This window comes from Melanerpes formicivorus, unplaced genomic scaffold (genome assembly GCF_026170545.1).
Source record: "Melanerpes formicivorus ecotype bairdi unplaced genomic scaffold, bMelFor1.0.p_v2 SCAF_34, whole genome shotgun sequence".
Taxonomy (NCBI): domain Eukaryota; kingdom Metazoa; phylum Chordata; class Aves; order Piciformes; family Picidae; genus Melanerpes; species Melanerpes formicivorus.
Window position 1 is genome coordinate 9,018,410 of NW_027142386.1, and position 25,415 is coordinate 9,043,824.

Here is a 25,415-nt window from a genome sequence, read left to right on the forward strand (position 1 = left end):
ATAACATCAGGAGTGTGGCTGGAGGCCCTTGCAGTGAAGACTGAGGTAAAGAAGTTATTGAGTACCTCAGCCTTTTCCTCATCACTTGTGGCCATGTCACCAGTTTCCTTTCTGAGGGGGCCCACACCATCCCTAGGCTTCTTCTTCCCATTCATATGCCTGTAGAAGTTCTTAGTGTTCCCTTTAACCTCCCTGGCTAGATTCAATTCAAACTCTGCTTTGGCTTTCCTAACCAGGACTCTTGCTGCTCGGGCAGCTTCCTTATCTCCCCCCTGTTCTAGCTGTCCTTCTCTCCACTGCCTGTAGAGTTTCCTTTTAAGTAACAGTGTGCCCAGTAGCTCCTTGCCCATCCAGGCAGGCCTCCTAGCATTCTTACCTGCTTTTCTCTTTGTTGGTATACAGAGCTCCTGGACACAGAGGAGGTGGTCCTTGAATACTGACCAGCTGTCCTGGGTCCCTCTTCCCTCCAGGGCTTTGTCCCACGACACTTTGGCTAGCAGATCCCTGAAGTGATCAAAATCTGCACGCCTAAATTCTAGGGTTGTAAGCTTAGAATACTTCCTCCTGATTGCCCTGAGGAGATTAAATGCAACTGCTTCATGGTCACTGCAGCTAAGGCCGTCTCTGAGCCTCACATTGCTTACCAGCCCTTCCCTGTTGGTGAGAACAAGGTCCAGCATAGCACCATTTCTTGTTGGTTCCTCTACCATTCGGAGGAGGAAGTTGTCTTCTATGCAGTCCAGGAACATCCTGGATTGCTGGTGCCTTGCTGTGTTGTCCCTCCAGCAGATGTCTGGGTGGTTGAAATCACCCATGAGGACCAGGGCTTGTGACCTGGAAGCCGCTTCTATTTGCCTGTGGAGGGCCTCATCTGCTTGGATCTGCTGGTCAGGTGGCCTGTAGGAGACCCCCACAGTAATATCTCCTTCCCCTGTCCTGCCTTTAATTGTAACCCATACGCTCTCAACCAGCTCATCATCCCTCCCCAGTTGGAGCTCCACTGATTCCAACTGGCTATTGACATAGAGGGCAACACCTCCTCCTCTCCTTCCCTGCCTATCCTTCCTAAAGAGTTTATACCCATCTATCCCTACATCCCAGTCATGGGATTCATCCCACCAAGTGTCAGTAACAGCCACTGTGTCGTGGCATCCCAGCAGCACAGTGCCCTTAACTCATCCTGTTTGTTGCCCAAGCTGCGCGCATTCGCACAGAAGCACTTCAGCTGGGCTGGCCCTGTCCTCCTCTTGTGCCAGTTCCCCTCGGTTTCCACAGAATGTCCTGGTGGATCATTCGTGGCTTGCCTCAGGGCAGCAAGTTGAGAGCCCTTACCAGCTCTCCTTCTCTCTGCTGCTGGTGAGCTGCCCCTCTGTTTGTCACCGGCCAGCAGGAGACTATGAACCCCTTCCCCCTTCAAATCTAGTTTAAAGCCCTATCAATGAGCCCTGCCAATTCCTGCCCCAGGATTCTTATCCCCCTCTGGGACAAGTGTGTCCCATGAGTTGTTTTCAGCTCAGGTGCCTTGAAAACCACTCCATGCTTGTGGAACCCAAAGCCCTGTCGATGGCCCCAGCCCCTGAGCCCCTGAGTTTGAATCTTCCGAATGCGAGCCCTCGCTGGCGATGTCCGAGGAAGATGTAGATGAACGGGATTGAGCACGCCGAGGCACAGGTTTCGCTGCCCTTTTCCGGCTTTTTCTCTGCTTGAGGCGAAACAGCAGTGGTGGCGGCTGGCAAACGCGGTGTGGTCGCCGCAAGGTGTCTCGGGGGCGGCCCCGGTCGATCGGTCGATACTTCTCAAGCACATCCTTCGGTCGCAATTCAGATACAACTGGCGCTGCATCCCGCCCTGACAAATTCGCTGTACCCGCAGCAGCCATTCGCTGTTCTAACTAACAGTTTTTGATGCAGTTTCTGCATTCTCGCCACGGCTTTTGCAGCTTTATAGCAGTTTTATCACCATCAATGACCCAGTCCCACAGCTTGTTCCCGTACTCTCTCCAACAAGCTTCACCAAAATAACTCTCTCCGCTAGGGAAATGCCCCGAAGCGGATCCATGGGCCCAAAGCCCAGGCATTACTTTGGGCGCTCTCTCCGCCTTACGCTTTCCTAGAAAGCACTGAAATAAGGAGAGCGCTCCCTCTTTGCCCATATTCACCGAGGTCCGTGAACTTCACTGCCGCGTTCCGGTACCCGCCGGTGTCCGCTGCTCCTTTCCTCAGGCCCGCCGCTCCCGGCCCGCCCGAGCTCACCGCCGGCCCGCCACCTCCAGCCCGCCGACGTTTTCCACTGGCATGCCGATTTCGGCCCGCCAAGACTGGCCCGCCCCAGCCTTCCTCCGCGGTCGGCTCGCCCGTAATCCCCGGGTGCGGTCTCCACTGTCGTGCCCGTCGAAACGGCTCAGAGTACCCACAGAATCGGGTCCCTGCTCGAGTGCCACTTGACGAGAACGGAGGGACGACAGCACTCAGTATGAGTGATAGTAATCATCCAACTTTATTGTCCCACACTTCATCATTTATAGTCTTATCTCATGCATAGTTCATTCTAATTTAGCACACACTGTTGGTTTCTCTCTAAAAGGTTACATCATTGTTTTCACAACTCTGTGGAGTTCTTTCCTACTCAGTCTAATTGCTCTTTTCCCCAGATCTCGCCTCCTCCTTATCTTGCTTGCCTCCCTTCTCAGGGGCAGCTGGACTTCAGCATACCAGGCAATCGACTCTTTCCCACAGCTCCTACTCCACCGCTCTATTATCAACAGAGAATTCTTCAAGGCCTGAATTGCACAGGTGTTGCTGGGACCCATGTCCCCTCTTGCTCAAAACGATCCCCAACAGTGGTGAATGGTGCCACAGCCAGCTGGCAGCCAGGCACCAGTGGTGCCCCCCAGGGGTCAGTGCTGGGCCCCATCCCCTTTGACATCTTCATTGATGATCTGGATGAGGGGATTAAGTCAGGCATCAGCAAGTTTGCAGATGACACCCAGCTGGGGGCAGATGTTGGTCAGTTAGAGGACAGAAAGGCTCTGCAGAGGGACCTCGACCGACTGGACAGATGGGCAGAGGCCAACAGGATGGCATTCAACAAGTCCAAGTGCCAGGGGCTGCACTTTGGCCACAGCAACCCCAGGCAGAGCTGGGGTCTGAGTGGCTGAGAGCAGCCAGGCAGAGAGGGACCTGGGGGTGCTGATTGACAGCTGCCTGAACATGAGCCAGCAGTGTGCCCAGGTGGCCAAGAAGGCCAAGGGCATCCTGGCCTGCATCAGGAACAGTGTGGCCAGTGGGAGCAGGGAGGTCATTGTGCCCCTGGACTCTGCTTTGGTTAGGCCACACCTTGAGTCCTGTGTCCAGTTCTGGGCCCCTCAGTTTAGGAAGGAGGTTGACTTGCTGGAAGGGGTCCAGAGAAGGGCAACAAAGTTGGTGAGGGGCTTGGAACACAGCCCTGTGAGGAGAGACTGAGGGAGCTGGGGTTGCTTAGCCTGGAGAGGAGGAGGCTCAGGGGTGACCTTATTGCTCTCCACAAATACCTGAAGGGAGGTTGTGGACAGGCAGAGGCTGGTCTCTTCTCTCTAGCAACCAGCCCCAGAACAAGAGGACACAGTCTCAGGCTGTGCCAGGGGAGGTTTAGGCTGGAGGTTAGGAGGAAGTTCTACACACAGAGAGTGATTGCCCATTGGAATGGGCTGCCCAGGGAGTTGGTGGAGTCGCCATCACTGGAGGTGTTCAGGAGGAGACTTGATAGGGTGCTTGGTGCCATGGGTTAGTTGTTTAGGTGGTGTTGGATGATAGGTTGGACTCGATGATCTTGAGGGTCTCTTCCAACCTGGTCTATTCTATCCTATTCTATTCTATCCTATCCTATTCTATCCTCATCTCTATATTGACTGTTGGAGACCATGTAGACCATGGTAGCCTCTATAGAGGGCTATAGAGCCTCTATAGAGCATTATGGAGACTCCATAGACCCATGGGGGCCTCTATAGATGCTTATGGAGCCTCTATGGTGTCATATTGAGCCCATATTGAGCCAATGGGAGCAGCTATAGAGCCCGTGGGAACCTCTCTAGAGGAATAGAGAGCCTCTGAAGAGCCCTTGGGAGCCTCTAGGGAGGCCCATAGAACCTCTATATTGACTGTTGGAGCCTCTACAGAGGTCTGTGGAGCCTCTGTCCTGGCCGTTGGAGGCTCTATGTAGACCATGGTAGCTTCTCTAGAGGCCTATGCAGCCTCTGTCTAGACAGTGGGAGCCTCTGTAAAGGCCTATGGAGCCTCTACAGAAGCCTATGGCACCTCTGTAGAGCCGGTGGGAGCCTCTCTAGAGGCCTATGGAGACTCTACATAAACCATGGGAGCCTCTCTAGAGGCCTATGGAGACTCTACATAAACCATGGGAGCCTCTCTATAGACCTTGGGAGCCTCTCCTGTGGCCTGAGGAGCCCATATTGAGCCACTGGCAGCGACTATAGAGCCCGTGGGAGGCTCTGTAGAGGCCTAGGGAGCCCCTGAAGAGCCTGTGGGAGCCTCTAGGGAGGCCTGAGGAACCTCTCTATTGACCATTGGAGCTCCTGTAGAGGCTTATGCAGCCTCTATATACATAGTGGGAGCCTCTCTAGTGGCCTATGGAGTCCATATGGAGCCAAAGGGAGCCTCTGTAGAGCCCCTGGGAGCCTCTCTAGAAGCCTATGGAGCCTCTCTAGACTCTCATGCAGACACTCTATAACCCTGGGAGCCTCTCTCTAGACCTTGGGAGCCTCTCTTGTGGCCTAAGGAGCCCACAGTGAGCCCATGGGAGCGTCTCTAGAGCCCGTGGGAGCCTCTCTAGAGCCCTAGGAAAGAGCTGTTCAGGAGAAGGTTGGAGCCTGGAGCGGGGCCCAGCTGGGCACTCCTGCCCCCGAGCAGGCACTGCTTGGAGCTTGCCCTGCATCAAGCTGGGAAGGTAAAGAAAGGAAGATGAAAAATGGAAGACTGAAAAGCTTGGGGTCTAGGATCTGCCTTGAGAAGCTGGGGACCACCTCTCAAGCCTTGCTTGTCACACAAGCCCACAGCCTGGTTCCTGCTCAGTGCTGCAGCAGCAATCCTCAGCAGATGCTCCAAGGACTCTGTTCACAGCCTGCCCTCAGGCTCCAGGCTCAAGAAGGTCTAAGAATTGCCTGGAGGCTTTGTGTGCCAGAGTTCAGTTGAGTGACTCTCACTCCTGCTCCTGAAGAGCTTCTGCCCTTGCCAGAACATAAGGACAGCTCTGAGTCAAGAAACAAAGAGCAGCCCAGAGCAGAACACCTTGTGAGGCCCAGCTGGCACCAAGCAGGATGGCTGAGCTGCAGAGCCAACCACCTGTGCCTTTGTGCCAGGGGTACCTGAGCACTGCCTGCAGCTGCTGGCACTGCCCCTGCTGAACTGCCAGAGCAGGCCAGGAGGGAAAGAGAGCTCCTAAGAAAATGGCAGCTGCAAAGAATGTCCTGCTTGACAGACAAGCAGCTAGGGGAAAAGCTGGCCAGGAGCTCAGAGAATCACAGACTGCTAGGGGCTGGCAGGGACCTCTGGAGAGCAGCCAGTGCAGCAGCAGCCAGAGCAGCAGCAGCCAGAGCAGGTCCCACAGGAATGCAGCCAGCTGGCTTTGGAAAGGCTCCAGAGAAAGAGACTCCACCACCTCTCTGGGCAGCCTGCTCCAGGCCTCCAGCACCCTCACCCCAAACAAGTGTCTCCTCCTGTGGAGGTGGCAGCTCCTGTGCTCCAATTGGTGCCTCCTCTTCCCTGGCCTAGCCCTGGGCACCACTGAGAAGAGCCTGGCACCTCCAGCTGACTCCCAGCCCTCAGATATGGATAGACAGTGAGCAGGTCCCCTCTCAGCCTTCTCCTTGCCAGACTAAAGAGCTCTCAGTCTTTCTTCAGCACAGAGATGGTCCAGTCCCCTCCTCATCCTCCTAGCTCTCTGCTGGGCGCTGTGGCAGTTTGAGGCTGCTTGCCTTGAAGAACTGCAAAGCTCCAGCAGCTAGAAAGGTCCAGGAGGTGTCCCACAAAGTGTCACCTCTGGATTCCATGCCCAGGAGTCCTGCCCCCCTGGAACACTGCCTGCAAAGCTCCTTTCTTCCCTTTTCCCTTCCTCTCTCCTCCTGGGAAGATGTGCAGGTTCTTAGCTGAGGCCTGCTCAGCATTGGTGCTTCTGCCAAGCAGGCCTGGAGCAGCTGAACTGGGGCCTGGAGCTGCCAGGCTGAATCTTGTGCTGCGGCACAAGCGGTGGGGGAAGGGAGGGGAGAGAGGCAGTGGCAGGGAGGGGGCCGTGGAAGCCTGGGGGTGGGTGGCCTGGTAGAGAGAGAGGTCTGTGTGAAGCTTTGGCTTCAGGAGCTTCTGTGTGGAGCCCAGAGCAGGGATTTCTGTCTATTTGCTCTGCACTACAGCCCTGGAGCAGTGGAGTTTGTGAGCAGCCTCTGCAGTGCAACTTCCCCATCCTATCCCCTCCTCTCTGGCAGCCCAAGCCCTTCTCTTGCCCCTTGTGCAGCAACAGAGCAAGCTGCCTGCTCCTGAAAGCACCCCAGGCTCTCTCCAGCAGATCCCTGTCCCTCCTGACCTGGGCAGAGGCAAACCCACACCTGGGAACAAAACTCCCTGAGCAGTGCTGCTGGCTTGGCTCAGGCCCCGAGGCCTGGCAGCACAGGAACAAGGGCACTCCTGAGCCACACAGGAGGAGGTTGCTAAGAGGATGTCTGGGGGGGCTGCACAGCTGCCTCCAGAGGAAGTCAGCCTTGGCTCAGAGCAGTTGAAGTGCAACCCAGTTGTAAAAACACCAGAGGGGGAAAAGCAGCCAGGCAGAAACTGCTGGGAAAGTCTGCCCTGGAGTCAGCTCTCCTGCTCCAGGCACCAGGGCATGGCAGTGATCAGCGCTCCCTTGGCAGCTGAGAGCTGGCCCAGCAGCAGCCTTTAGCAGGCCAGGCTTACCTAGCTTGTGTCCAAGGGAAAACTAAGCCCATGGCTGCTCCCCCTTAAGCCCAGGAGGGGCAGGAAGAAGCCAAAGGAACCCTGCCTGCTGTGGGCACTTGGGAAACAAAGCCAGAGAGCCAAAGAGAAACCCCTGTGGAAAGAGAGCAGGAGAAAGCTGGAAGGCAGCTGAAGGCAGAGCTGAGAGAACACAGCCCAGGCAGTGCCAGCTGAATACCTCTTGGCAGGATGTCCTGGGTGGACAGGACTAGGCCCAAAACAGGTTTCAGTCAGAGCCCCAAGAAGCTGGGGGAGACAGACCAAAGGAAAGATGTCCCAGCACAAAGCTAGCCAAAGCTGTTTGGCAGGGATCCTGACCACTCAGCGCTGTGCTGATGCCCAGCAGGGGATGGGCTAAGTTTCCAATCGCTTCTCTGCCAGGGCTCAGTTGTGTTTCACAGCAGCAGTTCAACAGAGAGGTTCTTCAGTCACCCAGCCCCTGTTTGCCTTTGCCTCTGGCTCCTCTTCAGCCAGCCAGGTGTGTGCCACTCGCCCATCCCCCTGCACCAGCATCCCCCACCTGTACTCCAGTTTCACTGTCAGTGTCAGGCACCGTGCTTGGGTCCTATTTGTACTGTTCCTTGGCTTTACAGCATTATACCCAGCACAGAGTTCTGGGTGATAAACTTTCCTGCCCGCTGCTCCCAACCCCAGGTCTGGGCCTGACTCACAATCTCCGGCCTGAATATTGCTTCACAGTGTCACAGGATCACCAAGGTTGGAAGAGACCTCAAGGATCATCCAGTCCAGCCTGTCACCACAGACCCCATGACTAGACCATGGCACCAAGTGCCTGGACACCTCCAGGGGTGGGGACTCCACCACCTCCCCAGGCAGCACATCCCAATGACCAATGACTCTCTCAGTGAAGAACTTTCTCCTCACCTCCAGCCTAAACCTCCCCTGGCACAGCTTGAGACTGTGTCCCCTTGTTCTGGGGCTGGGTGCCTGGGAGAAGAGGCCAACCCCTTCCTGGCTACAACCTCCTTTCAGGTAGTTGTAGAGGGCAATGAGGTCACCCCTGAGCCTCCTCTTCTCCAGGCTAAACAACCCCAGCTCCCTCAGCCTCTCCTCACAGGGCTGTGCTCAAGGCCTCTCCCCAGCCTTGTTGCCCTTCTCTGGACACCTTCAAGTCTCTCAATGTCCTTCTTAAACTGAGGGGCCCAGAACTGGACACAGGACTCAAGGTGTGGCCTAAGCAATGCAGAGCACAGGGGCCTCCCTGCTCCTGCTGGCCACACTATTCCTAATGCAGGCCAGGATGCCCTTGGCCTTCCTGGCCACCTGGGCACACTGCTGGCTCATGTTCAGGCAGCTGTCAATCAGCACCCCCAGGTCCCTCTCTGCCTGGCTGCTCTCAGCCACTCTGAGCCCAGCCTGTAGCTCTGCCTGGGGCTGCCGTGGCCAAAGTGCAGCCCCTGGCACTTGGACTTGTTGAATGCCATCCTGTTGGACTGTTATGAACATGTATCAGAGGATGGAGTACATAAAGGGAAGCAAAGTTCTGTATGGTGTGCCTGTTGGTAGAGCACAGACTCCCCGCGCACCCAGCGCTGTTTGCTTGCCTTCTATTGCCATTCGTCAGTGATTCTGATTATTGACTCCATGAAGCAGACTGGACATGAATTTCCTTCTCCCCCTCTGCCTTTGCTCCAGCAGTTTGAGTTTGCTGTCAGGAGGGCAGTCACTCTAGAGGGAATCCTTCCTCTCTCTAAAGTGTTCACATCGTTAGCGTTACCGAGGTGTTGGGGAAGGGATTCCCCACCGGATCCCCGAGCCCAAACAAAGGGGAAAGAAGTTTATTGATCTTTGGGGCAGGAAAGTTATGATGAATAAAAGAAATTGATTTCTTCTATTAATTGATCATCCTGCTTATCAAGCCTTAGGAGCCTTATCTTCTGACTTGATCCAATTCAGAGGGAGACTTCTCCAGGTCATCTGCGGGCAGCTGGAGCTCAGAGCTGGTGACAACAGCGCTGAGGAGAAGCTGCACCTCGCGGCTGCTGCCCTCCAGCACAGTGTGGCTCTGGCCTGGCAGCCTCTCCTCTTACCCTCCAGGCTGTCCTCCTCCAGGCTGCTCTCAGGGAGGTTCTCCTCCTCCCTGTCTGCCACCAGCCCTTGGATGTTGTCCAGGCTGAAGTCCTCCTGGCAGCCTGCCCCCAGCAGCCTGATGGTGCTGGCCCCAGCAGGGTTGTCCAGCACTGCCAGCTGGAGCTTCCCTTCCAGGCGTTGGGGCAGGCTGGCTTTGAAGAGCACCTCCAATTCTGCTGCCTGCCCACACTGCAGGAGCAGGGAAGCAGTGTGGAGCTTCCTCTCTGCACAGAGATGGACAGCAGGGACAGGTAAGGCACTGCAAACATTTCCATGCTGCACAAGAGGAAGCCCAGCTTCAAACCCAGCTGCCTCTAGGCACAGCCTGCCTCAGCAATGCTTCCAGACCTTCCTCCCAGGCTCACAATCTCCGGCCTGAATATTGCTTCACAGTGTCACAGGATCACCAAGGTTGGAAGAGACCTCAAGGATCATCCAGTCCAGCCTGTCACCACAGACCCCATGACTAGACCATGGCACCAAGTGCCACATCCAATCCCCTCTTACTATGGTAGAGCCAAACACTGCATGGTTGGAAACTCATCCCGTACCTCCTGCTACTGCACCTAACACCATTCTTGGTCTGGAGAGACAAATCCTGTGGAGACATGGAACTCCAGAGAGGATTGAGTCAGACAACAGAACTCACTTCAAAAACAATCTTGTGAAGAACTGGGCCACAGAGCAGGCAGGGAGTGGATATTCCACATCCCCTACTCTGCACCAGCTGCAGGGAAGATTGAGCACTACAATAGTTTGCTGAAGACCACTCTGGGAGAAACATCTAGCAGCAGCAACCTGGCTGGTAAATAGCAGAGGCTCAGTGAATGGAGCTGGACCTGCACACTCAGGTTTGTCCCGAAAGGTAGAAGGTGATAGAGTTCCTGTTGTTAGAGAAAAGGATCTGTTAGGCAAAACTCTTTGGATATTTTCTCCTTCAGGAGAGGCCAAACCTGTCTAAGGGCTGGTTTCTGCTGAAGGTCCTGGTCACACTTATTGGGTAATGCAAGAGAATGGAGAAATTCAGTGCATTCCCCAAAGAAATCCAACTTTAGCTGAGAGAGTTTCAATTCAGAGTGCTGTACAGATACAACCTTGTGCCCAAAGGAGTAATCCATGAGGCATCTACGGAGCACGAACCCTAAGAGCCCTGAGAGCCCTGAGTCACCTGAGAGTCCCTGCTCCTTTTCTTTGCTGCAATGCAGAGAGACAAACTGTTTTCTGTTTTCTTGGTGCCTGGTTTCTGGACTCCTGAATCATCTCCATCGGAAAGTATCCAGAATGGACTGTGAACTTTATTTACTCATTGTAGCTGTTGTTTTAGATGAGATGGATAGTATTAGCAGCCACTGGAATTGTTTAGAAGGGGTGGAGCTCAGTGTGGTGAAGGCACATTATGCCCAGAATTGTGCCCAGATACTGAAACCTGTCCCAGCGTGCGGACAAGTTCCCTCTCCTTTCATGAGGGGAACAAAGGCCGAGGCAGCACAGCCCACCGCACACACCCATGGCAGGGGATGCTGGTGCTAATACCAAGTATGGCATCATTCTAGCTTCATGCTTCCTGTAGGCTGCAGCCGATTGTTTACGGCATGCCCATTGGCCAAGTCTAGCCGCAAGAAACCTCTAAGTATTACCCCAACTTGTAAATACGTTGCCCTCTTTCACTTTGCTCTCTCTCCTTGCTCCAGCCTAACCTCATGCCATAGCCTTGCTCTTAAGCCTGCATCCAGGCAGGCCTGTTGAGCCTTGGCCCTGAGAGTATCTCCAGAGGAGTGACATACGCTGAGCGCCTGAGAAGCTACAGCCTTGTATTACCAGTCTCACAGGCCGGAAGACCCTGCCATGTCTTCAAGAGGACTGGACCCCTGAGGGTAAGATCTGCCCAGTTGCCAGGGAAGAGACTAGCCGAGTCCAGCAGTCCAAACATCTGCCTCAGCCTTAAGCAGCAGACTAACAAGCTGCACAACCCTGGGTGTCAGCTCAGCAAGCAGGACCAGTGCTTCATCGCATGCCTGCATGATGCCACTGTTGTGGGAGAGAAGAGGAGTCCATGCCCTGTGCTCCAAAGCTGGGACCACTCCGATAGGGTCCCGTCCACACCTTCGAGCCAAGCAAAGGGGAAGTCGCTGCTTCATGCAGCCGCACTTCCTCCCCAGGGCTGTCCACGCCAGCCCCGAAGGTCGTTGCCACAGGGCCGACCCCATCCTGGGACCAGCCCTGCCGGCCCTGCCAGGCCGATCCCACAGGACCTCTCCCTGCCATCTCAAGGGAGCCGCCACAGTCCTGCCAAGGGATCCTGCCTGCCAGCTAGCCTCCATTCCATCTCTTCTCTGCTGCCGTGGGAGGGAGAAGGCTGCCCCCCACTGTCACCATCTGGACCAGTCAGGAGCCAGCCCGGTGACAGCAGACTGCTACAACAAAGGACACAGTGAATCTTCCCCCGTGCTTTCCACTTACTCATTAACATTTGGTTCAAAGCACCCGCGTCTAGCAAAGTCACCTCTGATGCATTGTAATGTCTCTCTCTAGAGTTAGGCAGCTGCCAATGTCCCATCAACCCGCCATCTGGTGGACAAGCAGTGGAATTGCACCCTTCTTTAGATTCATAGAAATTAACTCTGTAAATATTCCAATGGAGTCCAAATGATAAATACTAAACCACTTCTGGGATGTATTGCACAGCTGTGCACTAGAATATGTACATCAAATAGTGGTTATTAATTATTTTAATAATTAATACAATTAATATTTCTGTGTTTCATATTAATTAATAACCTCTTCATCACACTCTGAGCCAGTGACAACAGCGCTGAGGAAAATGTGCACCTCACGGCTGCTGCTCTCCAAGACAGTGTGAGCTGGTTCTGCCTCTGGCTCCAGCACCTGCAAAGAGAAGAGAAGAGTCACTGAGCAGGGCCCTGAGTGCCAGGCTGATCAGGGAGCCTCCAACAGCAGCCACACAGAGGGGCTAGGAAGGACATTCCCATGGCTCATCCCATGAAGACGGCAGCAGGAGACCCTTCTGCTGTAGGCTGTGTGTCACCTGCTGACCAAAGCCAGCAGCGCCAGCACTGCAAGCACACACGTGGGAACTGCCACTGGGTACCAGTGCCTGACCTTGATTTTCCTGGCCCCTATAAACCTAGCAGCCTCCAGTTTCCCTCCTGGAGGCTGTGGGTGGAGAACCCCAAGAATGAACAGCTCCAGAAACTCTTTTTAGGACAAAGGACTTTCCGGAGAGATGTCTGGTGTGGGGCAGCCACCACACTGCTGGGGGCTGGGAAGGGGCATTCGGGGCTGGGAGTGAACTCATTTGGAAAGTCTCTGACTGCTCTGCCTCTGCTAGGCAAAACGATTTGGGTTCCAGGTCTTGCAGTGGTTCAGCAGCTGGGGCAGAGCCATCACCCAAGAGAAGTGTGTTGGGCAAGGAAAGTCAAAGCAGAAGCTGCTGCTGAGATCCCCACAGCCAACAGCAGAGGGTGTTGGAGTTGGAAAAGACCTGGATGATTGTCGAGTCCAACCATCAGCCCTGCTCTCCAGACCCTTGGCCAGCTTTGCTGCCTTGCTCAGTGCAGACAACGCTCAAAGCTCAGCCCCAGGGTGCTGGGGGGCTCCGCAGCACACACAGCAGAGTGCTGCTACTGCTGCTCTGCAGCCAAAACAAGAAGCAGGGGATTCAACTCCTTGGGAGTTCAAAGGCACTGAATCTAAACCAGATCTGAACTCCAGGGAATGGAGATCTGCTCAGTGCTGACCAACAGCTAAAGTGGGGGGCAGGAGGTTGGGGGGCAAGAGGATGAGGCCAGACTCTTTTCTCAGTCATGCCCAGTGACAGGACAAGAAGCAAGGGGCACAAACTGGAGCCCAGGAGGTTCCATCTGACCAGGAGGAGAAGATTCTTTGCTGTGAGGGTGCTGGAGGCCTGGAGCAGGCTGCCCAGAGAGGCTGTGGAGTCTCCTTCTCTGCAGAGATCTCAACCCCCCCTGGTTATTGTGACCCTGGGCAAGCTGCTGGGGGTGTCCCTGCTTTAGCAGGGCGTTGAGACTGGATGACCTCCAGAGGTCCCTTCCAACCCCCACCATGCTGTGCAAGTGGGTTCAAAACTGTGAGCTCCCATCCAACACAGACTGCAACACTTCAGCTCTTGGTTTAGGGTTGGCCTCTCTTGTCCAAGAGACTTCCCCATCTTGTCTGAGCCCTCAGATCCCTCAGCAGCATCCTTTCCTCTAACACATCCTGCTGGTTCCCATTCAGGGATGGATTCACTGTCAGGAGGAGCAGCTCAGCCAGCAGAGATGGAGATCTGCTGCCATCAGCAGACCTTCCTGTGGCAGCTCAGGGAGCTTTTGCTGCTGTGCTTCTCACCTTCTTCTTGACAGGCCAGGTGGCACCTGGGGCCCTTGTGGTATCCACCCACTTGATGGCATGCAGGCTGTCATCCCAGTCAGGGACCTCCTCTGGTGGCAGCTGGAAGGAGATCCTGGACACCTGACACTTCACTGGGTGCTTTTTAAAGGTGACCTCAACTTCTGATTGCAAAGTCACTGTGATGTCCTTCACACAGCCAGCATGGAGGTGTCCCACCTAGGGAGAAGCAGAGAGCCAAGACCAACCTGGGATCACTGGCAAGGGATCACAGGCTGTGGGCGTGGGGAGCAGCTGTGCCAGCAACACCTCTGTGAGGAGAGGCTGAGAGCCTGGGGAAGAGCAGCCTGAGAGACAATCTCTCAAAGCTTATCAAGAGCTAGAAGCTGGGGCACAAGAGGATGGGGCCAGACTCCTCTCAGTGGTGCCCAGGGACAGGGCAAGGGGCACAAACTGGAACCAAGGAGGTTCCATCTGAGCCAGAGGAGAAAATTCCTTGCAGTGAGGGTGCTGGAGCCCTGGAGCAGGCTGCCCAAAGAGGTTGTGGAGTCTCCTTCTCTGCAGAGATTCAAACACACCCCCCCGGCCATTGTGATCCTGGGCAAGCTGCTGTGGGTGCCCTGCTTTGGCAGGGGGGTTGCATTAGATGACTCCCAGAGGTCCCTTCCAACTCCCACCATGCTGGGATTGTGTCAAACTGCATCTTACTGAGGATTTATCTGGGTTTTGATGGAGAAGAACACCACCAAAAGATGCCATGTCCCACAACACGGAGCTCTTCTGGCCCCAGCAAAGCCAGGGATGGCATCTCCTAGGTGGCACTGAAAGGGGTTCTCACTGCTCCATGGTGGCTCCCAGAAAGCTGCCAGGCAGGGTCTGAGCAGCAGGGAAAAGCAGAGGCAACCAAGCTCACCTGGGGGCAGAAGTGGAAGGGAGGCTCAGGCAGCCACTGGAAGCGCAGGGCCTGCCCCCTGCTGCGGTTGGCGATGGTGAAGGTCACGGTGCAGGGGGTGCCAACGGGACAGAACCCAAACTGGATGTGATCCCCTGGGTCAGCTGTTGGCAATGAGAGAGAGAGCTCTCAGCATGAGGGGAGAGCCCTCTGCCCCCCACAGACACACAGGACTCCAGCTCTACCTTCTCCAAGCCTTCCTTCCCCTGGGACATGCAGCCCAGGACATGTCTGGGCCTGGGCTGAGATCACAGCGCCAGCTCACCTCCAGATCTGCACCCTCCAGCGCCCCCAAGTCCTTCTCTGCAGGGCTGCTCTGGGCCCAGCATGGACCCCTGAGGGACACCAGTCTCCATCTGGACATTGAGCTGTTGATCACTATCCTCTGGCTGTGACTATCCAACCAATTCCTTAGACACCAAGCAGTCCACCCAGAGAGGACACAAATGATCAGATGTGCTCTTCACAGCACCCCATGGGCTGGCAGACCTCCTTTTAGAGCTCCTCAATCAAAAGCTGCTTCCTTTGAGCCCTCCCTGCTGGCCTGCAAACTTCTCCCTTGACAGGGCACCTGCCCTGGGGCTCCCAAGCAAGGCTGCTCTGCAGGCTACAAAAGGTGACAGCAGCTGGCTGCTAAATCTGGGCCAGCCCTGTGCTGCCACAAGGTGTGCCCAGCCCTGGAGGTTCCTTGCTGCACCCTGGCAGCCTCTCCTCTTACCCTCCAGGCTGTCCTCCTCCAGGCTGCTCTCAGGGAGCTTCTGCTCCTCCCTGTCTGCCACTAGTCCCTGCATGTTGTCCAGGGTGAAGTCATCTTCATAGCCTTCCCCCAGCAGCCTGCTGGTGGTCTCAGAGGGGTTGTCCAGCACGGACAGGTGGAGCTTCCCTTCCAGGCGTTGGGCCAGGGTGGGCTTGAAAACCACCTCAAACTCTGCTGTCTGCCCACGCTGCAGGAGCAGGGAAGCAGTGTGGGGCTTCCTCTCTGCACAGAGATGGACACCAGGGACAGGTGAGGCACTGCAAACATTTCCATGCTCCAGAAAAGGAACAGGAGCTTGAAAAACAGCTGTCTCTAAGCACAGCCTGGCTCACCAGTGCTTCCAGACCCTCCTCCCATGGTCACAAAGCTGTGACACTACCAGGGCCATCCCTGTTAGTTGTCTTAAGCTCAGCTCAGTGCTCAGCCCTGGCTCAAACTGCAGCCAGATAGCTCCTGCCTTAAGCAGAGCTGAGTCAGAGTGCTTTGGGCTTTTGCTGGCTGGCTGTGAGCTCAGGGGCAGCCTCCCTTCAGGCTGGGGACTCCCCATATGCAGCACAGACCTCAGATGCTCCACTGAAGTGGTGTTACCCCCCCCAGGACTCAACCCACCACCTCCATAAGAATGGAAAAGCTTCCTAGAGCTTGCCAGGTAGAAATCAACCCTGCAAAGAGTCCATGTGCAAAAGCCCCAGAGAGCCCCAGGACACAAGCTCTGGCCAACAGCTGCTTGCTGCTTGGCCAAGCCAGCAGCAGGACACAAGTTTTCCCTCTGGGAGTGACCACATTTCATGGGGGATGAATTCACCTTCCCCAGCAGAGTCCTTCATGCCCACAGCTTGGTAGAGGCATTTGGTGCTGGGCCTGGCTTTCAAGAAGAAAACTCCCTCTTCATCCAGCAGGTCCAGCAGCACCTGGGAAAAGAGCAGGACCAGACTGGGGTGGGCACAGCATGGCCCAGGGCCTGAGCCCACACTGCTGCTGTTCCACCACGGGCAGCCCAGCACGCTGCCCCCCTTCCAACACAGCTCTGAGCACAAGGCTGGAGCGAAACCAGCCCAAAGCCAGGCATCCAGAGACACTGGGAGGGGATGGAAACAGAAGCAGGCAGGACAGGAAGGCTCCAGCCTGACTCTCTGAGTTGTGTTTCCCTGAGAAGGTCCCAAAATCCCCTTTCCCAGAGGAACTCCCTTCCTGGCAAGCAGAAGTCAGCCAGGGGCTTCCAACAGACTTTCTGAGGCCCCTTCCCAGGCTGTTCCCTGAGGCAGGGAAAACACAAAGCCCAGGGCTGGCTCAAGGCTGGCAAGGACAGCAGCAGAGCTTGCAAAGGAGGTGGAGGCAAAAGTGAAGGGCTGCTGAGGCACGAGCCTCTGCCCACTGCTTTGCCACAGCAGAAGCTCAGGAGGTCGTCCTCCTGCCACAGAGGGGCTCTGAGCACAAGCCAAGGCTTTCCTTTGGGCTCCAAGGGCACCTGCAGAGCAGTGGGGCCCCTGCCCACCCTCACCGGCTGCGCTGGGCCCTCTCCTGCCCAGCAGCAGCTTTGTTCCCAGAGCAGAGCTCCCTCAGCAGCTGCTCACCTGGGCAGGGACAGGGCCAGAGTTCTGCAGGACCAGGGGCAGCTTCTCCCAGGCCCCCAGCAGGAGCCTCCTGAAGAGCAGCAGGGGGTTCCCTCTCCTGTCCTTCAGCGCCGGGCGCAGGACCCTCACCTCCGGCAGCTTCCCCTCGCCGCTGATCTCAAAGCTCAGGCTCTGTGCTCTCACTGCTGCAGGGCTGCAGGAGAGGGGCAGCAGAGCCACTGCTCACTTGGCAAGCAGTGGAGCCAGGGCCACCTGCTGCATTTCCCCTGCCTGGGGCTCCTGGCCCCCAGGACACAGCTCCCCCTTGCCCCTCTCCTCCCAGTCCCATCCAAGAGGAATCTGCTCTGCAGAGCCAGAGCCTCCCAGAGCACCAGTTCAAACCATTTCACTCAGAGGAGCCCTGCAGGGCAGCAGAGACATGAGGAGGTGACAGAGGCCATGGGGCAGGTTCCCTGGCTGTGCTGAGGTGAGACAGAAGCAAGGAGCATGAGCAGAGCATGGAAAAGGTGTCCAAGGCAGAAGGGGCAAATCAGTGACCCCAGCAGGGAAGGTGATCTCCACAGAGGCTCAGAGCAGGAATTGCTCCTTAGGGCAGCAGACTGATGGATCCAGTCCCAGCTCAGCTACTAAAGGGCTGGGCAAGGGCAAGGCAGGCCCAGGACACACACAGGGTCTAGGGCAGAAGAGCTGGGGTCTTTTAGAGGGGATCCAATGGCTCCTTTAGTATCAAAGATCTTCATGCACCCCAGGAGATCCACCAGATCACCTCCTGAGCACAGGAACAAGGAGGCAACAAGGGCAGCTGGCTCAGGGCATGGAAACAATCCTCTGTCCTTGGCATTCTCCAGCTCAGCTGAAGCTGCACACAGCTCCATTGCTTCCTGATTCATCCACTCCCTGTTGGCTCCTTGGCATCAGAGAATCCTGGAATGCTTTGGCTTGGAAGGGACCTTGGAAGCTCATCCAGTCCAAGCCCCCTGCAGGCAGCAGGGCCCTTGGCAACTCCAGCAGTTTGCTCAGAGCCCCAGCCAACTTGACCTGGCATGGTTCCAAGCATGGGGCATTCCCCACCTCTCTGGGCACCCTGGGCCAGTGTCAGTGTCCCACTGCCCTCACAGGCACTGCTGCAGGCTACAGCAGGGCACTGACTCCCCGGCTCTGCTGGATCTCGCAGCTACAGCTTCTGAGTTCTCTGCAGCATCTCTGTCAGCAGGAGAGGCTGAGAGCCCTGGGGCTGCTGAGCCTGGAGAAGGGCAGCCCCAGAGGGGATCCTGGAGGTGAGGGTGCTGGAGCCCTGGAGCAGGCTGCCCAGAGAGCTTGGGGAGTCTTCTCTGCAGAGATTCCACAGTCCCCTGGCCATCGGGATCCTGGGCAAGCTGCTGTGGGTGCCCTGCTCAGGCAGGGGGTGGGGCTGGATGATCCCTAGAGCTCCCTTCCAAGCCCCTCCCTGCTGGGATGCTGTAACGCTGAGTACTCTACCCCAGGCTACTCAAAGAGCTAGAAGCTCTCAGGAAGGTCCCCTCCCAAGCTCTCCTGAGGTGAGTTACCTTGTGTGGACATCGAGGGAGGCCTCAAAAGTGCAATGGTAGCTCTTCACCTTCCGTGGAGTGAAGGTGACCGTGGCAAAGGCCTGGGAGCAGCTGGGCACGGACAGCCGGACAGGATCCACCTCAAACACCTGGCCAGAGTGGCTCTTCAGCTTGGGGAAGCCCAGAGAAGGCTGTTAGGAGGAAACTTTTCTCCATGTGCTGCTGTCTCACCCATACAAGGATCATGAGGAACAGCCCCAGACAGTGTGGCCCCCTTCTGGCTTCCCTAGACAGGCTCCATCTGTCTCGGGGGGGAATCCAAAGCAGTGCTGCCCCAGGGGGCTGCCATCAAGCCCAGGAGTGCAAAGCTTGCTTTCAGCGCTGCTCAGACCTCCAGCACACATGGGAAGTGGGGACTGCATGGAGAACCCTGCAAAGAACCTGCCCCTGGCCTTTAAAGAGAAGGGGCAAAGAGCAGGGAGCCTAAGGAAAGCAGAGAATGGCTTTGGTTGGAAGAGACCTTTAGGATCATCAAGTCCAACTCTAAGCCCAGCACTGCCAGGTCACCACCAAACCATGGCCCTCAGCACCACAGCTCTGAAATCCCTCTAGAGATGGGGCTCCACCTCTGCCCTGGGCAGCCTGGGCCAGGCCTTGACAACCCTCAAGGGAAAGAAATTGCTCCTCATGTCCAACCTAACCCTCCCCTGGCACAACCTGAGGCCATGTCCTCTTGTCCTAGCACTTATTCCTTTTGAGAGGAGACCAAGCCCACCCCAAAAGGGTCTGCTTGGAGCCCTGGCTCAAAGCTGAGGAAAAGCTCCTCCTCTGCCTGTGCTTCCAAGAGATGTTCAGAAGGGCTCAGGTCTCACTCCAAAGCCCCAGTGGCCTGGAGCTAAAACCTTGCCTGAGACACACTGAATGCAGCCCAGCTCTCACCTGCCCTGAGCTGCACTAGGCTGGGCAAAAGGAAGCAAGGAAGCTGGAGAACAAGGCAGATACCACACAGCCTTCAGAGACTCCCCAAGGCCTCCTGTTCTTACCTTGCTGGGGCTGGGTTTGATGGAGAGGAGCACATGGCAGGGGATTCTGTTCACATTGCAGATCTTGAAGCGTGCCGTGGCCTGGTGCCCAACCAGGACGTTGGTGAAGATGAACTTGTTCTCATCTGTGAGGAACACCCCCTGCTGCTCCTGCACTGTCTGGAGGACCTGGCAGAGGTTGCTGCTGCTGCAGATCTGATGCCCCTCAAAGATGGCCTCAAGGTCATCAGCCACGAATGCTGTGAGCAGAGCAGAGGGAGGGCTGAGGATGGAGAATCCTTCCTGCTGACCTGCCCTGCCCCTGCTGGCCTCTGAGAAGCTCTTTCTGCCCAGGGAGCTGCAAACCCCAGCCTTGGGTGGGGGAGCTGCCTGTGAGGATGGAGCTCAGGCACCCTCAGTCTGAAAGGGTTTCTTTTGATCCTTCCATGCATCCCTCCCAGCCTCTCCCACTGGTGGGCTTGGCAAGAACCTCTGAGGATTGGCAGAGAGATGCAACATCAGGCTCAGGCTGTCTGCTCTGTCCCAGGACTGAGGCTGGGTGCCGAGCAGCAGCAGCCTGGCCACAGGAACCCGTGGGCAGCACTCACCTGGAAGGCAGGACTCGGCCAGCAGGGTGTAGGGGATGCCAAGAGGGTTGTCCCTGGGGTCTCTGTTGCTGATGTCGATGAGCAGCTGCTCCTGGCACGGCCCTGGCAGCTCCGCAGCACAATCTACTGTCACCAGCTGCTGCTCCCCAGGAAGGATGGAGCCAAAGGCAGGGGACACTGTGAACATGCCCAGGGTGAGGCGAGCCTGCAGAAAGAGTCCCAGCAGAGGCTGATGGCAAACAGCCTCACTCTGAGCATCCCAGCAAGGAGGACCCTGGGCCTTGGCCTCCAGCTGGGCCCAGGGCAGGCAGGGATGACACCACGGCCCAGAGCACAACCCAGGATGAGAGGAACAAGCTAAGGAGATGTGCAGGCCTAGCCTGAGTGGCTTAGAGAAAGGAGTTGGGCTGTAAAGGGTGAAGGTGGGAGCTGGGGTCCTTCAGCCTCCAATGTGAAACAGGAGAGCAGAGAGAACTGTGAGAAACCATCAGAGAGGAGAGCAGACTGGGCAGAAGGCAAGGCAAGGTCATCTCCTGTCCCTGGACTGGGAGTTCAGCAGGGACACTCCACAGCTGTGGCACTCACAGCCTTATTTTGGCCAGCAGCTCCCAGGTACAGATCCCTTCCCCTTGGCCCCACAGCTCCAGGGCTGAGCAAGAGCACAGCATTGAGCAGCTCCTTCCTCTGCTCATGGCTGGCAGAGGATGGGTCTCCCCCATGCAGCCCCTGTCCCATGCCGTGGGCACAAGCCCCCAGCCTGGGCACAGCAGTGGAGGAGCCTGTCCTGGGGAGCAGGAGCCACCCACCTTCACGGAGGGCTTGGTTTCCTTTGGCAGCAAGGGCTTGCTCTGCTTGGCTGCAGCAGACCTTCCACTGGAGCTCCCCTGCTTGTGGGAGTCGGAGAACTTCCTTTGATGTGCACCCAGAGGAGAGAGCAGAGAACATCCCTCAGGCTGAGCTCCTCCTGCCCTTCTCCACAGCCAACCCTTCCTCCCCAGGGAAGAAAGTCCTCCTGCTCTTCACAGCCCCCTGCACCACCTGTGGCTGTAGCTGATGGGCAGATGGGCTCCAGCAGCAGCTGCATGAGGATGAGCAGGAGGATTCTCTGGCATCTCTCTCCTCCCTGCTCACAAGCCAACTGCACAGGCAGACAATAACCCAGGGCTCACAGAACATGGACTTGTTTAGTTGGGAGAGACCTTTAGGGTCAGCAAGGCCAAGACTGACCCCAGCACTACAGGTCACCACTAAGCCATGGCCCTCAGCACCACACCTCACAGAGTCACAGAGGTGTTGGGGCTGGAACAGACCAAGCACCACATCTAAACGACCTTCAAACACACCCAGGCTTGGTGACTCCACCACCTCCCTGGGCAGCACATTCCTCTCCTGACCACTCTTGCTGGGACACAGTTTTTCCTAATGCCCAGTCTGAACCTACCCAGTCACAGCTTGAGGCTATTCCCTCTTTCCCTGTCACTAATTACCTGTGAGAGGAGACCAGCACCAACCTCTCCACAGCTCTGAAACCCCTCCAGGAGCAGGCACTCCACCACTGCCCTGGGCAGTCTGGGCCAGGCCTTGACAAGCCTCAAGGGGAAGAAATTGTTCTTCATGTGCAGCCTAACCCTCCCCTGGCACAACTTGAGGCTGTGTCCTCTTGTCCTAGCAGTTGTTCCTTGGGAGAAAAGACTAACCTCACCTGGCTCCAGCCTCCCTTCAGGGAGTTGTAGAGAGCCAGAAGGGCTTCCCTCAGCCTCCTCTTCTCCAGGCTAAACAATGCTAGGTGCCTCAGCTGCTCCTCACAGCCCATGTGCTCCAGACCCTTCCCCAGCTTTGTTGTCCTTCCCTGGCCACCTTCCTGCACCTCAATGCTCTTGGAGTAAGGGGCCCAAACCTGGCCCCAGGACTCACAGTGCAGCCTGCTTGTGTGTCCTGGCTGCCTGCCACACGCCAGCCCTGCTGTGGGGCCTCCTCCAGCAGGAAGGTTGCTGCAGGCCTTCTCACCTTTTCTTTGTGGGCTCAGCTGCAGCCTGCTCTGCTCTGCAGATGAGGAACTGGAAGGGCAGGAGGCCTCTGTTCTGCAGCAGGAAGCTGCAGGCCCTCCTGGTGCCGCTGGCCATGGCCCCGCAGTCGAGCAGCGCCGCAGGGCTGATGCTGTACTGGCTGAAGACAGCTCTGGCTGAGAGCCTCACTGGGATGCTGGCAATGGGCTCCCCTCCTGCCCTCAGCTTGGGCTCCAGCACCTGCAACCAGGGCAGGCCTTGGTAAATCCAGCAGAGCCCAACCTCTGGCTCTGGCCTGTGGCCACAGCCCAGGTGCCCATCAGCTCATCCCCCTGCTCTGAAGTCCTTCTCCAGAACTGCATTTTCAGCCCCTCTTAGAATCATGGAATGGGTTGGCTTGGAGGAGTCATTGCTTCCATTTTCCTGCAGTCAGCAGGAACACCTGAGGGCAGAGCAGGTGCTTCAGAGCTCCAAACAACCTGACCTGCAGTGCTTCCAGTGATGGGGCAATGACCACCTCCCTGGCCAAGCTGGGCCAGGCTGGCACCACCCTCAGTGTCAGACATTTCTTCCTCCTATCCAGGCTGAATCTTCCTCTTTTAGTTTCAAACCATCACCCCTTGTCCTGTCCCAGCAGGCCCTGATCCAAAGTCTGTCCCCAGCTTTTGGATTGGCCCCCTCCAGCACTGGAAGGGCCAGAGCTGGCTTCTGAAAGCCTTTGCTGTGTGCAAATAACAGAAGGTTCCCCAGCTAAAGCTTGCTTTCCAGCACAGCCATGTCCTCCTGACCCCCTCAGCCCAGCTGTGCTCACCCTGCCTGCCCCAGGCAGCTCACCTGGCACAGCAGGATGGCTTTGTCCTCAATGCTGATCTCCCTCTGGGGGTGGAAGAGCAGCTGGACACGGACAGGATGCTCAGAGGCAGGCAGCAGGCCCTGCTGGGGCTGCACAGTGAGGTGGGAGGCCAGGTCACGGCTTCCGGGGGCTGTGGGGCGCAGCCTGAACCTGGGGAGGGAAGGAGAAGAAGATCTCTGCAGTGAACAGCCCAGGGGCCAGCAGCACAGCCAGGACCTGGCATGGGACCAGTAAAAACCAACCAAAGAATTCTGCTGTGCTTAGGAGCCCCAGGCCCTGGCAGAGCCAGGCAGTGCTGAGTGCTGGCAGCTCCCCTCCACCCCCAGCGTTTTCATTCCTCCTCTAAAGAGTCTCCTGAAGAGAAAGGACTTAGCCCTGGAAGGACAGCAACAGAGCTCAGCAGGGACTGGCCTCAACTTCAGGGGCACAAAATCCCAGACCCCCAGCATGGGAGGGTTTGGAAAGGACCTCTGGGGATCATCTGGTGCAACCCCCCTGCTAAAGTAGGGCACCCACAGCAGCTTGCCCAGGAGCACAAGGGCCAGGGGGGGTTGGAATCTCTGCAGAGAAGGAGACTCCACAACCTCTCTGGGCAGCCTGCTCCAGGCCTCCAGCACCCTCACAGCAAAGTTTCTCCTCCTGCTCAGATGGAACTTCCTGGGTTCCAGTTTGTGCCCACTGCCCCTTGGCCTGTCCCTGGACACCACTGTCAGGAGTCTGGCTCCAACCTCTTGCCTGCCACAGGTCCTTTATCTCCTGCTGAGCATTGCTCAGCTCCCCTCTGGGGCTGCTCTTCTCTAGGCTCAGCAGCCCCAGGGCTCTCAGCCTTTGCTCCTCACAGAGCTGCTCCAGGCCCCTCAGCACCTTTCTAGTTTCTGCTGGACTCTCTCCAGTGGTTCCCTCTTGCACTGAGGAGCCCAGAGCTGGAGCCAGGACTCCAGAGGTGGTCTCCCTAGGGCAGAGGACAGGCAGAGGAGAATGTCCCCTGACCTGCTGGCCACACTCTTCTTACTGCACCCCAGAGCCCAGGGGCTCTCCTTGTGGTGCCTGCTGAGCTGTGCAGAACTGCTGGGCTGGGGCTGGATTCTCCATGCAAATGGAGCCTGGAGCTCAGGACAGTCCCAGTGGTCACACACACCATGAGGCAGCCAGCATGGGAACAGCTTCTAGCCACAGGAGCAGACTGCAGGCCTGGGCAGGTGCTGGCCCCAGGCACTCCCAGAGCAGGCAGCTGGACCAACCTGTATGCAAGCTTGCACTGCCCTTGGTTCCTCAGGGTCAGCACTTGCTTGGCACTCCCCAGGACCTTCAGGACTCCAAAGTTCACACAGCCATCTGCACCTGCAGGACACCCCCAGAGCGAGGGAAGGGATGGGGAGGATGCTGGAGCTGCTGCAGGCTGCACCCAGTCAGGAGACAGAGACTGGGAGAGCTCAGCTGGGACAAAGCTCTGCTCAGCAAGTCTCCAGCCTTGCAAGGTTTCTCTGCCTGCTTTGCTGCCCTTTGCTCTTCTTACTCAGAGAGGATCTGTAGGGCTTAGCAGCCAAGGAGCTCAGCCTCTACCTCCTTGCTTCCAAGCACAGATCAACCACTTGATGTGCTGTACTGAGCCTTCAGGAACTGCCAGCTGCTTGTTCCCACCCCTGGTGTTTCAAAGGGGCACACTTCAAGGTGTGAGAGAGGCAAGGCACTGTGTGACCTGACAGTGCTTTACTCCACACAGCTGGCAAGAGACCTGTGCCATGGATCCATGCCAGGCCTGCATTGCTGTCCCACCCCATCCCACCCCATCCCACCCCATCCCACCCCACCCCATCCCACCCCATCCCATCCCATCCCATCACATCCCATCCCATCCCACCCCACCCCATCCCACCCCATCCCATCCCATCCCATCCCACCCCACCCCATCCCACCCCATCCCATCACATCCCATCCCATCCCATCCCACCCCACCCCACCCCATCCCCCACTTGCCCCAGCAGTGCAATGCAGCTGAACTCCTTTGCTCTGGGGCCAGCCACTGACCTTCAGGCAGGGTGATGTTCAGAGCAACTTCGTAGGCCTCAGCCACAACTTCAATGTTCTCCACCTGAACAACACCCTGGACATTCTCTGCATCTGAAACCTGAGGCAGCAAGAAGCAAACCCTAAAGTCATTCTCCTCAGTGTTCCTGCTAAACAAGAGGAGTCCTTGTCTCTAGCAGCTGTCTTTACCCAGCCTGGGAGGCAGTGTGATGTACAAACACCCACAAGAGTCCTGAGGTGTCCCAGAGCAGGTGGCAATGACAGCCAACTCTCTCTTAGCAGGCAGCAGCCTCACTGCAATGCAGCCTCTAAACCCCAGGGAACAAAGCCTTAATAGCCAGAGGAGGAGACTCCACAACCTCTCTGGGCAACCTGCTCCAGGGCTCCAGCACCCTCACACCAAAGATGTTGGAGCCTCCTGGCTTCCAGTTCCTGCCTCTTCCCCCTTGTTCTGTGCTGGCACCACTGCCTGGCTCCAGCTTCTTGCCCCCCACCCTCAGCTCTTGCTCAGCACTGAGGTATTCAGAAGCAGCATCCTTCAGTGAGGGTCCCTTGGTGCTAAGGGCCCAGACAATGGGGGCTCAAAGGAATCTCCTCAGGGCTCATCCTTTGGCCCTCTTTGCCTTCAGACACAGCCTCCATCCCCCAGGGCC

At 56.8% G+C, this 25,415-nt stretch overlaps 1 long non-coding RNA gene and 1 pseudogene across 1 annotated transcript; both read right to left on the reverse strand.

Moving 5' to 3' along the window:
* Positions 1-8,743: 8,743 nt before the first annotated feature.
* On the reverse strand, positions 8,744-9,280 carry LOC137450370 (uncharacterized). Its single transcript, XR_010989574.1, has 2 exons — positions 9,026-9,280; positions 8,744-8,950 (listed from the first exon to the last, which is right to left on the reverse strand). It is a non-coding gene; the product is annotated as an uncharacterized lncRNA (long non-coding RNA).
* Positions 9,281-11,385: 2,105 nt separating this feature from the next.
* LOC137450035 (hydrocephalus-inducing protein homolog) overlaps positions 11,386-25,415 on the reverse strand; it is a 67,300-nt pseudogene continuing 53,270 nt past the window's right edge.